This window comes from Diabrotica virgifera, chromosome 9 (genome assembly GCF_917563875.1).
Source record: "Diabrotica virgifera virgifera chromosome 9, PGI_DIABVI_V3a".
Lineage (NCBI taxonomy): Eukaryota > Metazoa > Arthropoda > Insecta > Coleoptera > Chrysomelidae > Diabrotica > Diabrotica virgifera.
The window spans coordinates 110,022,505-110,036,524 of record NC_065451.1 but is presented as its reverse complement, the minus strand read 5'-3'; the positions used below and the strand labels follow the sequence as shown (position 1 = coordinate 110,036,524).

The 14,020-nt window shown below is 32.5% G+C and overlaps 1 long non-coding RNA gene across 1 annotated transcript; it reads right to left on the bottom strand.

The window, feature by feature from the left end:
* Window positions 1–3,174: 3,174 nt before the first annotated feature.
* LOC126892376 (uncharacterized) lies at window positions 3,175–6,003 on the bottom strand. The gene is made up of 2 exons (XR_007700803.1): window positions 5,464–6,003; window positions 3,175–3,606 (listed from the first exon to the last, which is right to left on the bottom strand). It is a non-coding gene; the product is annotated as an uncharacterized LOC126892376 (long non-coding RNA).
* Between the last annotated feature and the right edge of the window lie 8,017 nt (window positions 6,004–14,020).

Genomic DNA, 14,020 nt, shown 5'->3' with positions numbered 1-14,020 from the left:
TTGCTATAATGCTAATTGTTACCATCTCATATTATATATCTTGCACCACATATTCAGCTGGCACTCCTTTCCTACTTAGTACCAGTACGTCTCTGGTAGCTTTGCCACATGCCTTCTCAAGATTAATAAAAACTATGTGCAAGTCTTTCTCTTTCACTCAAGTTTTCCATTAGCTGTCTGAAAATAAAAATTGCTGTTGTGGACCTGCCATGCATATATCCAAAACGACTTTTATCCATTTTTATTTCTAGAACCTTATACTAAATTTTGTTAGATTTTACCATAAATGTACAATAAAAACATATTTTAATTGGCTGCTATGGAAAATGTCTGAACAAAATTAAGCAAAATTTTACTGGAAATAACTATTGCAAACTAAATAAAACACTAAATTAATAGATATTTATAATTTTTTTATTCTTTATTAAAAATCTGGGAAATCTAAGCAAGAACTTTCATGTCACTATCTTTAAATTTTACAGCACATTTCTTCCACGCACATTCATATGGTTTTCCTTCAGTGTGTTCTTAAACGGTTTTAAGACCACTTCAAACCATACTAGTAAGAATATTCAATCAAATTCACATTATTTTTTCAAAGTAATTTCAAATGAGTTGCAGTAGTATACTGCTTAGAAAAAATCACATTTGTGAGGTTTTTCCCCACTAAGAATTTTCATGTGAGGATGTGAGAACACGTGAACTGCCCTATTCTCAAAAGCAGCAACGAATATCTACTACTTTTGACGAGATGAGTAACCTCCAAAATACCAACATCTGGAGAAACTTCTTCAGGAGAAATCTGTTTTATTATTTTCTAGTATTAATAGTACCTTTACACCTGAAAAAAAATTGTAAATACTTTCTCTTGTTTACTTTGACCTGTTCACTAAAAAAATCAATATTAGATAACGTTTTATTAAAATGTTGTTCTCAAGCCATTTCCTTGTGGCATTTTTGTAATTAACTATTCTAAATTGGAAATAAGCCCCAATTTTAATAAAAAAAAATGATTTTATTATCGTTACAACATCCGCATCGGACGTCGTTAGCAAAATACAAAATATTAATGGTATTACAAAATATTAATTAAACATTAATATTTTGTTTTTGACATCGACATCCGATGTGGACGTCAAAACGTTATTAAAACCATTTTTTAGTTAAATTGTGGCTTATTTCCCATTTGAAATAGTTAATTCTATTGAAATAAAAATTATTCCAGTTACCATAATTCCCAAATATGTCAAAATAAATCCAATTGGTATGTAGTAAGTCAATGTTCAAGATATTTTTAGAAAATTTATATTAATTAGTTGTAAGTAATGAAATATTTAGCTTCTGTTGTTATCTAATCTTAATAAATTTACAGATTTCTCCTCAATTTATTTATAATTATTAAATTTATTATTGTTATTAAACCATTATTCAATGTTACGCACCTACAGAAGATGAGAAAGAAAATTTCTACCAACAATTAACAGATACTATCGGAAAGCTGACCAAAGGAGATATACTCATAGTCATGGGAGATCTGAACGCGAAAGTTGGCAAAGACAGTAAGGGAGTGGCAAAATGCATGGGAACATATGGACTAGGGAAAAGAAACAACAATGGAGAGAAATTTATAGAACTTAGCCTAGAAATCAATCTTGTCATTGGAGGAACGTTTTTCTCACACAAAGACTGCCACAAAATAACCTGGATCTCACCAAATAATAAAACGCAAAATCACATAGACCACATCTTAATTAATAAAAAATGGAGAAGTATCCTTCTAGGTGTACGAAATAAAAGATCAGCAGATGTAGGAAGTCATCATTACCTACTAATAGCGGAAATAAAAGTAAAAATCAAGGCCAAAAGAGGGAGTAAACAATATAACAAACGAAGATAATATACAACGACTGAAAGACAGTGAAACCCGAAAAATGTGGAGTAACAAAATAAAGTTGAACACAGAAACTGTAAACAACACACAGACAAATATATCAAACAAATGGGAGATAATCAAAGAGGCTGTACACCAAACTGCACAAGAAGTGTTGGGCTACAACTGAGAAAAGAAAACAGAGTGGCTAGGTGATAACACATGGCAACTGATAAAAAAGAGAAAGGATTTAAAGGCCGAACTAAATAGAATACAAAAATTAGAAGATAAAATCAGAATAACCCAAGAGTATGCAGATATAAATAAACAAGTAAAAGGAATTATGAGAATTAGGACAAGTAAAAGGAATTAGGAGAATTACGACAAGTAAAAGAGTGCTGGGAATTACAAAAGAGAATGGACAGAGATGGCACGCTTAGCAGAAGAGGTAGCCGAAACAAATAATCAGAGAGAGCTATATAAAACCACTAAACATCTTGCAAATAAGAATGTCAACAGTGACACACCACTAAAAGACAAACAAGGACAACTGCTTACAACAACAGAAGAGCAAACACAAAGATGGCATGAGTACTATAGCGAACTTACGGCAGAAGAAGAAAATGAGCCGCCATTCCAAGTTGGTAAAAGGGGACAAGCCATTGTAGCTAAAAATTGTATGTTAGGTTGATTGTTCCAAAAGAGGTACTTACAAAATAGTATAGAAAGTTTAGTGTACAAAGGGATATGTCAACATATTCCTTTTGGTACAGCCTATATCAGTATATCTATTAGTGAATAATGAGACAACTTGATTTGTACTCTTATTAATGGTTAGATTTTAATGTAATAAGCAACCAACTTAACATACACAACCTATAAATTAGTCTACAGTGTTGTGTCATCGTTGTGATTATTATTGCAAAATAAAAGTGTGTGTTTGAATTAACTAATAACATTATTTTATTATAATAAGTGAAAATTGAAGAATGTGTAAAAAAACAAATTTTGAATATGAATAAACATGAAGTCATCAAGGAAATATCTACCTTCACTCTACACTCTCACTGTTACATATTTATGAAACTTAGAAGATGTATCCAGATAATTTTATTAATTGTAAAATATATGAAAACATGTTTTACAGCCTGATTATCAGTATGAAGAAACATAAAGAAAGATACATGCGGTACATGTGACAAATTAAAAATGAAAATATGCAAAAATGAGGATGAACTAAAGTACATTTAAAAGAATACTATTTACAAGCTGATTGAGGGTATAAAAACTAAGAAGACAATAAATTTCTGTCACATCTTTGTCACTTTTTTATTTAAATTTGTTTTTGCAGTCAACAATTGCTTACTACAAATGTTGCATTCATAAGGTTTTTTACCACTGTGTGTTCTAAAATGTGCTTTCATATGACACACAGTGGTAAACGATTTCACATTTGTGAGATTTTTCCCGAGTATGAACTATCATATATTTATGTCGATTTAGACGAGAATTTAGAGAAAATTGCTTAACGCAGATTTCACATTGATAAGGTTTTTCTCCAGTGTGTGCTCTTAAATGTTTTTTCAAATAATCTACACAGGTAAATAACCTAAAACAAATTTCACAATTTCATTGTTTCTTTTGCACACTTGCTAATGGGTTGTTCTTCTTGACAGGAGAATGTCCAGCCACTGGTTTTACAATAACTTCAGTTCTTCATTTATTATGAAGAAAATCTAAAACAAAAATTAAGTTTAAAGAATATAATTATTTATTTTCACTTATGTGAACAAACTACAAAATCATATCATAACCGAATGATAGTCCACCATACTGATTTTGATCCACCTTCATTATTTTTGAAAAAAAAAACCATATTATCACTTATTATCTTTTAATAGTTTTTTATGAACTTCATAAATAACATCATTATCATAATTAGCTTGACAATTCTGTGTCAACCTGGGCCTGCTACCAGAGAAGTTGTCAATTCCTAGTAACTTCCCTCTATCTTTGAACCCTTAAGCCAGGATCACACGAGGCTAGTTATTCAAGTTAGGATAGTAAGCTAGATATCCTGGTATCCTAGCTTGAGTTACTGTCCTGGCTTGGCGCATGCTAGAACGGTTTACATGTGGCTGGAAAATTTTCAGCCAGTCACTGTACTATTGCGAGATCAACAACTGTCAACGACAGCATACTAACCCCCTCTGTGGCTCAGTGGTCAGGGTGCGTACCTTTGGATCGAAAGGTCGAATGGTCGTGAGTTCGAATCTCACCAGGGTTTTTCGTTTATTTTAAATTAATAAATGAAAGTAATTTCTGTCCTTGTGGGATCGGTACTCACCAGAGAGACTGCAGATGTTTGGATACAATTAGCGTCTCTTTGGAAAGACAATGACGTCTACTTTGCAAAGTAACAAGACACTTACTCAACATACACACTACATATTACTCCCCTGAGTTAGTGATAAGTTATAGTCTAAAAAATCATTATGAAATTGACTGGCCAGTTGGTTGTGAAAACCAGTGCCAATACACAAAAACGCTTTACCAGCAAGAGTTTTAGAAGTATGTGGTTATCTCTTTAAAAAAATAAAACAGGTCGACATTATGCGCTTGCCGTTTAAAAACACTAGCTTTGCGGGCCAGACGAGGGTGGTACACATGCCAAGATAATAAAACCAATAGCTTAACAAAATAGAACTCCATGCTATTAGCCGATCCTAGCTTAAGACACTGACTTACTGTCTTTCTCATTAGCATACTAGCCTACATGCAAAGCTAATTCTGTATACATGGAGCTAGTAATACTAACCTGCTTGTTTAAAAGCGCTAGCTTGAAAATCTAGCCTCGTGTAATGCGGGCATTAGAATCATAAGGTCTGCTTATACATCATTCATAGATCAGGTCAAAATAAGAATAGTTGTAAATAATAAATAAGTTATTATCAATGAATATAGATGCTCTGTATTTATTGTTATTATTTAGAAAAAACTGACATCTTTAACATACTACATTTTAAGAAATCCTGATTGTTTTATTGATATAGTTGGTTCGCTAAACTCAGACACAACTGGCTACTGATTTTAGTAAATAATTACTTTAAATATTTAAAGATTTAAAAAAAAATAATTACTAAATAGTTAGTAATTTTGCCAATTTTCTCAAAATTGGCCAAAAAGAAATACCGACTAATATCACTAGCCAGTTGTGTCTGAGTTTAGCAAACCGACTAGGTATATGGTTATTTCCAAATATATTAATATTTTACACGAATTTTTTAGTGTGAACTATCATAATGTTGATTAAAATTAAATATCTTAAAATAACTTATACAAATATATGAGGTATTTTCTACAGTGAATTGGATCTTGATCTTTTTGGAAAGTGTGTACCTAGCTTTTGAAATATGTAAGTACATACAAGGAGTGAAGGAGTACATACTACATGTGTAAACTCCATGTTAATAATGGAAACTCCGATCGTAGTTCACTACAATTGGCCTTTGCATGAGTTAATTAATGTGTTAATGTTTAATTAATTTAATTTTACTACAGAGACCTATGGAAACATAATCAGAAAAACTTACCATTTTGGACATGAATTATCTATCCTCCTTTTATTTGATGTCTTCACTATTTATTTGGTCCAAAAAATTTCCACCATAGAAATAACTACTTTTATCAGTTTTAAAGACTCTCTACAGTCTCTACTCTATCTCAGTTTTAAAGTTTTAACAGAATAGGAACTATTACAGCATCACACAGGTTGTCCAGAATTTTCGATTTTAATTTTACATTCTTCTTTGTAAAAATTATTTTCTGCTTGCTTTATTTCCATTTTATTGATTTAAGAAAATAATATCACATTCACAGCACATAATATTTTACACCTACATAATATATATTATTAATATGAGAACAAAGTAGTAAATTAACCAAAACAATCCAATTCCCAAACACAACCTCAAAAAATTCTCAAAAGAAAATCAGATGATGAATGACACGATCCCGACTCCCGACCAATCGTAGCAAACATATCCGATCCGCTTTATCGGATGCGCACGGTGAAACGAATTTTGGTCAACTTCGCGCATGGAACAAATTTTTTGACGAGTGAGCTTACTGATTCTCCTATACTGTGGTAGAGGGGAGACACACGGAGCCAATAGACTTATTTATTATTTAACTCATTTTATTATTGTTTTTAGAGTAATTAGACATTAATTTATTGGTGGATTGTAGCTGAATATGTTTTATGCCAAAAAATAGATTATTTTAACCTTATAACATATCGACGTGTGGTAAAAAGTGTATTCTTTTTATACCATTGTAGATGGAGATGTGACATCAAATTTAAATTTGTCATTACTTTAATATGTAGGACAGCTTATTTTGAAGCTGAAATATTTTGTCACATTATCTAACTGCCACATTTATATACCAATGGTATTTCAACTGCAAATTAATTTGTTAATATCTTTGTAACTGATATCAAAAAGTTTGTTAGTTGAAAAAATTGAACTTAACTGTACGTAATTGTTTTTAAAAAGTTATTTAAATAATTTGAAGTTTATTGATCAATTTTTTTAAATTATTCTTTTTATCAAAATTTAAAATGCTTTTTCTTTTGAACACTTCATTTATCTATATTGTGAAAGCTTACCTATCAGATGTTTAAATTTAGTTAATAAAAATATATGTAAATTAACTACAGACGACAGTCTGACTTTTATAAAATTAATGTTAATTTTTGTGAAATATTTTGTCTCAAAAAATGCATTATTTCGACAGAAAAACTTTCAAGATCCTCCTACTATTATCACTATAATTTTCAGGTTAAAATAAAAACCAATAATAGGTAATACACAAATTTTATTTACACCGAAGGAAATAACATACAAACGAATAGGTATAATCCATAAACGTTATAAATAACATAAAGACAAATCTTCATAAAAAGTCTTTATATACTTGGTTAAGTTCCCTTTTGAATTTTTTATCGGAACGATAACTCGATATAAATCCCGGTACGAAGTAATTTCTTTTAGTGTAAGCTTCCTTGGCACTCATATTTAAATAATATTAACCACCAAAACCAGTAATCTTATATTAACTACGAATAATTAATTATTTTCGAAATTTTCACATTCACTCCAATGCAAAACTAGCATCTATCTCTACGCCACCGCCGCCCTAGCGAGAAACCAAGCAAACAGGCAAAATCGTGTACAAAAATTTCAAGGTCGTCCTATCTCGATTCCTCTCCTCTGTGTAGGTCTCCATAGTTTTTATTTACATAAGGTTTGTTCCAACTCGATACAAAACCGTTCTTGAATCGTTACGCACATGCGCAATAACGAATAATTATGCGCAGTAACACATTTTTCGTTACTGCGCGGTTCACGAACCGTTCAAGAACGGTTTTGTTACGAGTTGGAACAAACCTTATAGGTTTGTAGTTGCATACATAGACAGCCGCCATATTGAATAATTTTTGACGGGACATTGGAATGCCTAATGGTAGGGGAGCAAAGTATGCTAAATGTGCAGTCACTCGAGCGCTTTGGGGACCTATTGGGTTGTGAAGAGTAGGTCCTAAAACCAAAAAAAGTTAAGTAAAGTTTTCCATTTTAGTGGGCGCTTGCTATTTTTTAATTTAATTTTCCATTTCCAACAATCGTTTTTCCGATTATAACGCCATCTATCCATAATTCGAAAAAATGTTTCGAATAAAAGTTACTTATTTTTACGTAAGGAATCCAAATCTGCAATAAAAAATGAGGGCTCCTATTTAAGATTTTAAAGTAACCCCCCACCACACCTCCGTGGACGGTCGTGTTTGGTGCCATTCGATAGATTTTTCAAAAATATTGAATAAGTGTATTTTACAGTTTTTCGATCTGATGTTCATTTCGCGAAATATCGCGGGATTCGTATTAAAACTATTAAATTTACCCCCACCCCTCTCTGAGGGAAGTCGTGTTTGGTATCATTCGATAGATTTTAAAAAAATATTGAGCACATATTTTTTAGTTTTTCGATCTGTCATTCATTTCGCGAAATATTCGCTTTTTTCTTGTGAAACTTTGGGACTCACTCATTTTCTTACGCCCGGCTTAAATCGTCAGATTTTTGAAATATACACTCTTTTGAATGTACTTAATTTACCTTATCTTAATCTGACAATTTCGAGTTTTTTTAAGGATAGATTTTTTTTCGGGCCCCCCTTAACGAACTCCCCTGTGTTAAGAGCCAATATATGGTAGAGGTACATTTGCAGGGTACCAGGTTTCTCCCCATATGATAATCTGACGCGCTCGAGTAACTGCAAAAATCCCCGCTTGGGCTCCCCTACCATAATTGGAAATTTCAAAAAAATTTCCCATGTCCAATTTTCAATATAGAAATCTGAAAAAAAGCAGGCTGTTTTTTATTAAAAAAATACATCTTGAAATTTTTCAAATTTTTGGAAGTAAAATTGCGCTCAAAAAAAAATAAAATCGAAAAAATCTTCTTTTGTCGATTCAAGGGGTTCTACAGCATCTGGGAAGCCAAAAATGTGTATAAAGACACGATTTTATATCCTTTATTGATAGCACAAAATTGGTGCTAGCACAAATAGCCACAATTGGTGCGGAGATATTTTTGACCTGCTTATCCCGCTATAGCCTTTGTTTCAGTTACACTCCAACAGATGCCACTAGTTGCAGTGTATCTACTCGTTATTTCCTGTCTCCGGATATAAAGAATGTACAAAATGTACAACTTGTCTGTATCCTCTCCGGTTTCGGCAACAAAACAAAGAACACTTTGTTCGGTTATGCCTTGGCTTGAGACGGACTGACCCCCCGATACTCGTCTATCGTGCCACCATGTATTGACGTCGAGTGAGGGGAAACCTAACCTAAAATCGCCTTTGTGCTTATTGATGGGGTTGTTTTGGCATCGCGCCTTGTTCTCCCCGAAACAAAAGAAAATAAAGTAAACCAAACATAAATTCGACGCTCGCAAACGCAAATAGAACATCGTAACGTCGTAACGTAACTCTATAATCACCACTTTTCAGAAAACGAGTTCAAAGTTTTTTAGGCTTTTCAATCTTTTCATTGACACAATAAGTTTTTATTGATTTTTAAAGGTAAATTTTGTGGAACAAGACAGTAAAAGTAGCTACAGTAGGAAAAATGAAAGAATACCCATGAACGAACATATAAAACACGCTGTATTTTCCTATCACCGTGTCACACAAAAAATTGGCCAGCGCAAGTGCATGTAATAATAGTTAATACATGTTCTTGCGCTGGGCAATTTTCTTTGTGACAAAGTGACAGGAAAATACAGCGTGTTTTATATGTTCGTTCATGGGTACTCTTTCATTTTTCCGACTGTAGCTTAGTCTTCTATAGAACACTAAAAACATTAAGAACAGAGAACAAACAAAAAGTACACAATATTAAGAGTAAAAATGGAAATTTATTAGCCGAACCAACTCAAATAATGAATAGATGGCAAGAAGGCAAGAACACTTTGAAGAACTATATTGAACCATGACAACCATACAGAAACCAATACTGAACCAGAAGAAACACCTGAAGAAAATGTAGAAGAACCAATAATATTAGAAAAACTACAAGAAGCCATAAAACAGCTAAAATATGGAAAAGCTCCGGGAATTGACAAAGTAACGGTGGAAATAATAAAAAGCATGGGACAACAAGGTACTGAAATACTACTAGAAATAATGAATAAAGTATATGGAAAGATGAAATATTACCAGAGGACTGGAAAACTGCATTGATAGTTCCCATACATAAGAAAGGTGACAAAAGAGAATGTAATAACTACATAGGATTGACATTGCTATGTGTATCAATGAAAATATTAGAGAAAATCATAGATAAACGAATAAGAATAATCGCGGAAGATACACTAGACGAGTCACAAAGTGGTTTCAGAAGCGGAAGGAGCATACAAGATCATATATTCACGCTAAAACAAATAAGCGAAAACGCGCTTCAAGAGAAAAAGAACATATACTTAACCTTCTTAGACCTAGAAAAGGCCTTCGACAAAGTACCCAGAGAGAGAGTGAGAGTGTGTGGCAAGTGCTAAGAGAGAAAGGTGTAGGACATAAAATGATACGAATCATCCAGAAAATATATCACTTTACACTGTGAACTTCACACAGTGATCAAACACTTTTACAGTAACAGGAGGACTAAGACAAGGCGAAGCTCTTAGCCCAACGCTGTTTATGGACCAAATAATTAAAAGATGCACAATAGAAAGCAGAAAATTAAATGTTGGACACAGATATCTACGTAGAGTAGAAATATCAGAAGGAGTGTTTGGAGACGACTTGGTGTTAATTGCAAAAAGTGAAAAAGATTTACAACACAACATTGAAATATGGAACAGAGTATTCATCGAAAATGGAATGGTAATAAACAAAAGCAAGACCAAAGTACTACAGATCGGTGAAGAGAGACAGGAGCTAAGAATAGAAATTGAAGGAACACAAATAGAACAAGTGAAAACTTTCTCTTATCTAGGTGTAATAATTGACCAGGCAGGCACTCAAGATGCTGAAGTAAACAATAGAATAGACAAAACAATAAAGCTGTACCATGCAATGAATAAAAAATTTATCAGTTGAAAAGAAATTTCAAGAGAAACAAAAATAAAAGTGTTCAAATCAATTTATAGACCAGTACTAACCTTCGGTAGCGAATCTTGGGTCTTAACAAACCGACAAAAAAGCAAGATCCAAGCCATGGAAATGAAGTTCCTGAGAAGAGTAAAATGCGTCACTAAATTAGACCGACTACGGAATGTAGACATAAGAAGCGAGTTCCATCGAAAACCATCCACATTGGAGTATATAGAGCAAAGACAATTATGTTGGTGGGGACATCTACAACGAATGAAAGAAACTAGACCAGTTCGAAGAGTATGGGAAGCAAAAATATCAAAAAATAGGAAGAGAGGAAGACCTAGACAAACATGGGATAAAGCAATAGGAGCCATTCTGCAAAAGAAAAGATCAACCTGGATAGATGCCAAAGCGATAGCACAAGACAGAAAAGAGTGGAAAAAATTTGTATATAGATAATTGATACTTTTATAGAATTAATGTAATTAATTTTAGAAATGTAGAATTAGATGTAAAAGCGTAATTTGTATATTTGTAAGTACCTATGTAAAACTAGATATGTTAATTTGGTACATTAATGTTGCAACCCTACACCATTGTATGGTAGAAGGGATATGATTATATATTATTGTGTATCATTTTGTCAATCAAAGATAGAATAAAAATTTTATTTTTTTTAATATAACGCGTGCACATAAATTTGATACACCCTGTATATTGATTTGTAACTATTTATTATAAGTTAGTTTTTAAGCAGTGGGTTTATCCTTAATGAGTTTTTCCCTGAAGAATTAAAGACATTAGTAAATAAAATTATGTGAATAGACAATTTATTTCGGGATTATAATTTTAAAAAGGTTGCTTTGTTACGAGCGAGGCCAAAAGCCACAGGTAATTATTATATTTAGAAAAATAAGGTAGATAAAGTTGGAATTTTGAAGGCTCTTTGTTTAAGCCCCAAGTAAATTTGTAGAATTCCCGAAAAGTAATTATCATGAGTAGAAGTATTTGTTTGGAAGGATGCATGGGTTTTTCGAATGAAAATTTGGAATGGGGATGAGAGAAGGTTGAATGTTCAGATCGTTTGGAAAAGGAGATTTATTATGTGACCGGCATCGGAGAAGAGCAGTCAAAGTTTTCGTGAACGGTTCAGAAGCAAGTACCAGTGGTTGTTAGATAGTGAAGAGTGTAGCTGAAAAGTGGAACGAGAGACAGATCAAGTTGAGAAGAAATACCTCTTTGATTCTGTAAAGCCCAAGGGAGAGAATATTATTGTGAGAAAGAGAGGAGAGAATTTTGGAGTTTTTTTAACGAGTACTGGTCAAAAGAGGCCTGGCTCGTGTTTTGGAGAATTAGTTGCTGGTATGCTGCTCGATTGATGCTGAGAACGTAGAGGGCTTCGATGGGTAGCCTAACATAATCAACAAGGAAGAGCTGTTTGGGTCAAGAGGAGACATCATTGTGTGTGAATCAAAAGGTCAGTCAATAATTTATGTGATAAATTTTCTGTATGTTCAGAAGTTAATTTTTTTTTTTGAGTAAAAGCATATGAGCTAAGATTCCAATATTTCAAAAATTTAATAGCAAGTATAAGTAGTTTTGCGAATACCTAAATTTGTTTGTTTAGTTTGTTTTATCAATGTTATCAAGAACAAACCGATAAATATTTGTTAAATTAAAATTAATTTATGTGGTAAGAGTTTCATTGGGACAGTTATGCCCACAGGATTTAATTGATAAATTTTCAGAGTATTGCTTTTGATAATAAAAGATATTTGTATGTGCTTATTTATGGTATTTCTATTTATTTCCTTTTCCTATTTTATCCCGAGAAGGATCAACTAAGAGATACTGAAACCACGAGAAAGGATAAGTATAACCTAAGATAATTTAGTTATTTTTTTTTGTATAATAAAAAGGCACCCTGAGATTTTTCTTAAATTTTATGTATGATTTGCGACAATTGACTAATTAATTAAATAAATACTAATTATTATAAAAGTAAGAGAAAGCAGATCATAACAATATATATATATATATATATATATATATATATATATATATACAGAACTGGATTCGAAATCCGATGTATTTATCGACCGTGCAAGTATATTCTATAACACTATAAAACAGTGTTGAAATTATCGGGAATTGCGGTCTGTGGCTTAGATTGAAACTACATTGAATTCTGTTGAATTCGATATTTCGATGAGTGTTTATTAATTTTTCATCTTCATCAGGAACAAACTACAAAATTAACTAACAGTTAGGTACAAACATAATATTACAATGATATAACTTACGAATTGTTGTAGGTATGTTATATAAGGCAATTTAACTTAAAGCTATCCATGTCGTTTCACGAGAACGTCGAGGGCGGCACTGAGTCAGGTATCTTTTCTCACATGTGTTAAGGGTCAAAAGTTCCAATATCGAGTCATCTGTTTAATATTCTGCTATTTTTCGAATTTTAAAACATTGCAGTAAATTTCGCTTAATCTACTTGTGTCTGATTTGTAATTAATTGAACGTTTATTACTGTTTATGTGGTACATCTCGAGGAACAATATTTTCTTATAATTGCTTTCTGAATCTAAGATCTTGATATCTGACAAATTAAATTGGTGTCCTGTTGTTATGGAATGGTGTGCTTCTGCACAAGTATTTTTGTGTGTTTTACAATCACTTTTGTGCTGCGTTATTCTTTGTTTCAGCCATTGCGATGTTTGTCCTATATACTGCCCATCACATTCGAGACAAGAAAGTTGATAGATGATATGACTCTGATTTAGAAGCGGTGTCTGGTCTTTAAGCTTCGAGAATAAGCTGTAGTTGGATATGCTATTGTATTTCGCTATTTTGATTTTAGGAATTCCGTTCAGCAGCTTGATTATGTTGTTGGTTAAGCCATTTATGAAGGGCAACTTTTTGTAAATCACGGGATCTGATGGTCTGTTGTCACGTTGCCCGTCGTGTAAGTCTGAGTTATATATCAGTTGCTAAAGAATTTTACTTGGATAGCCGTTGTTCAAGAATATGTTGTAGAGTGTGTTTTAAATTCTTTTGTGTGAACAGGTCATTGCTGATGTGTAAAATTCTGTTTTTCATTGCCACACAAATCAGACACAAGTAGATTAAGCGAAATTTACTGCAATGTTTTAAAATTCGAAAAATAGCAGAATATTAAACAGATGGCTCGATATTGGAACTTTTGACCCTTAACACATGTGAGAAAAGATACCTGACTCAGTGCCGCCCTCGACGTTCTCGTGAAACGACATGCATAGCTTTAAGTTAAATTGCCTTATATAACATACCTACAACAATTCGTAAGTTATATCATTGTAATAATATTATGTTTGTACCTAACTGTTAGTTAATTTTGTAGTTTGTTCCTGATGAAGATGAAAAATTAATAAATACTCATCGAAATATCGAATTCAACAGAATTCAATGTAGTTTCAATCTAAGCCACAGACCGCAATTCCCGA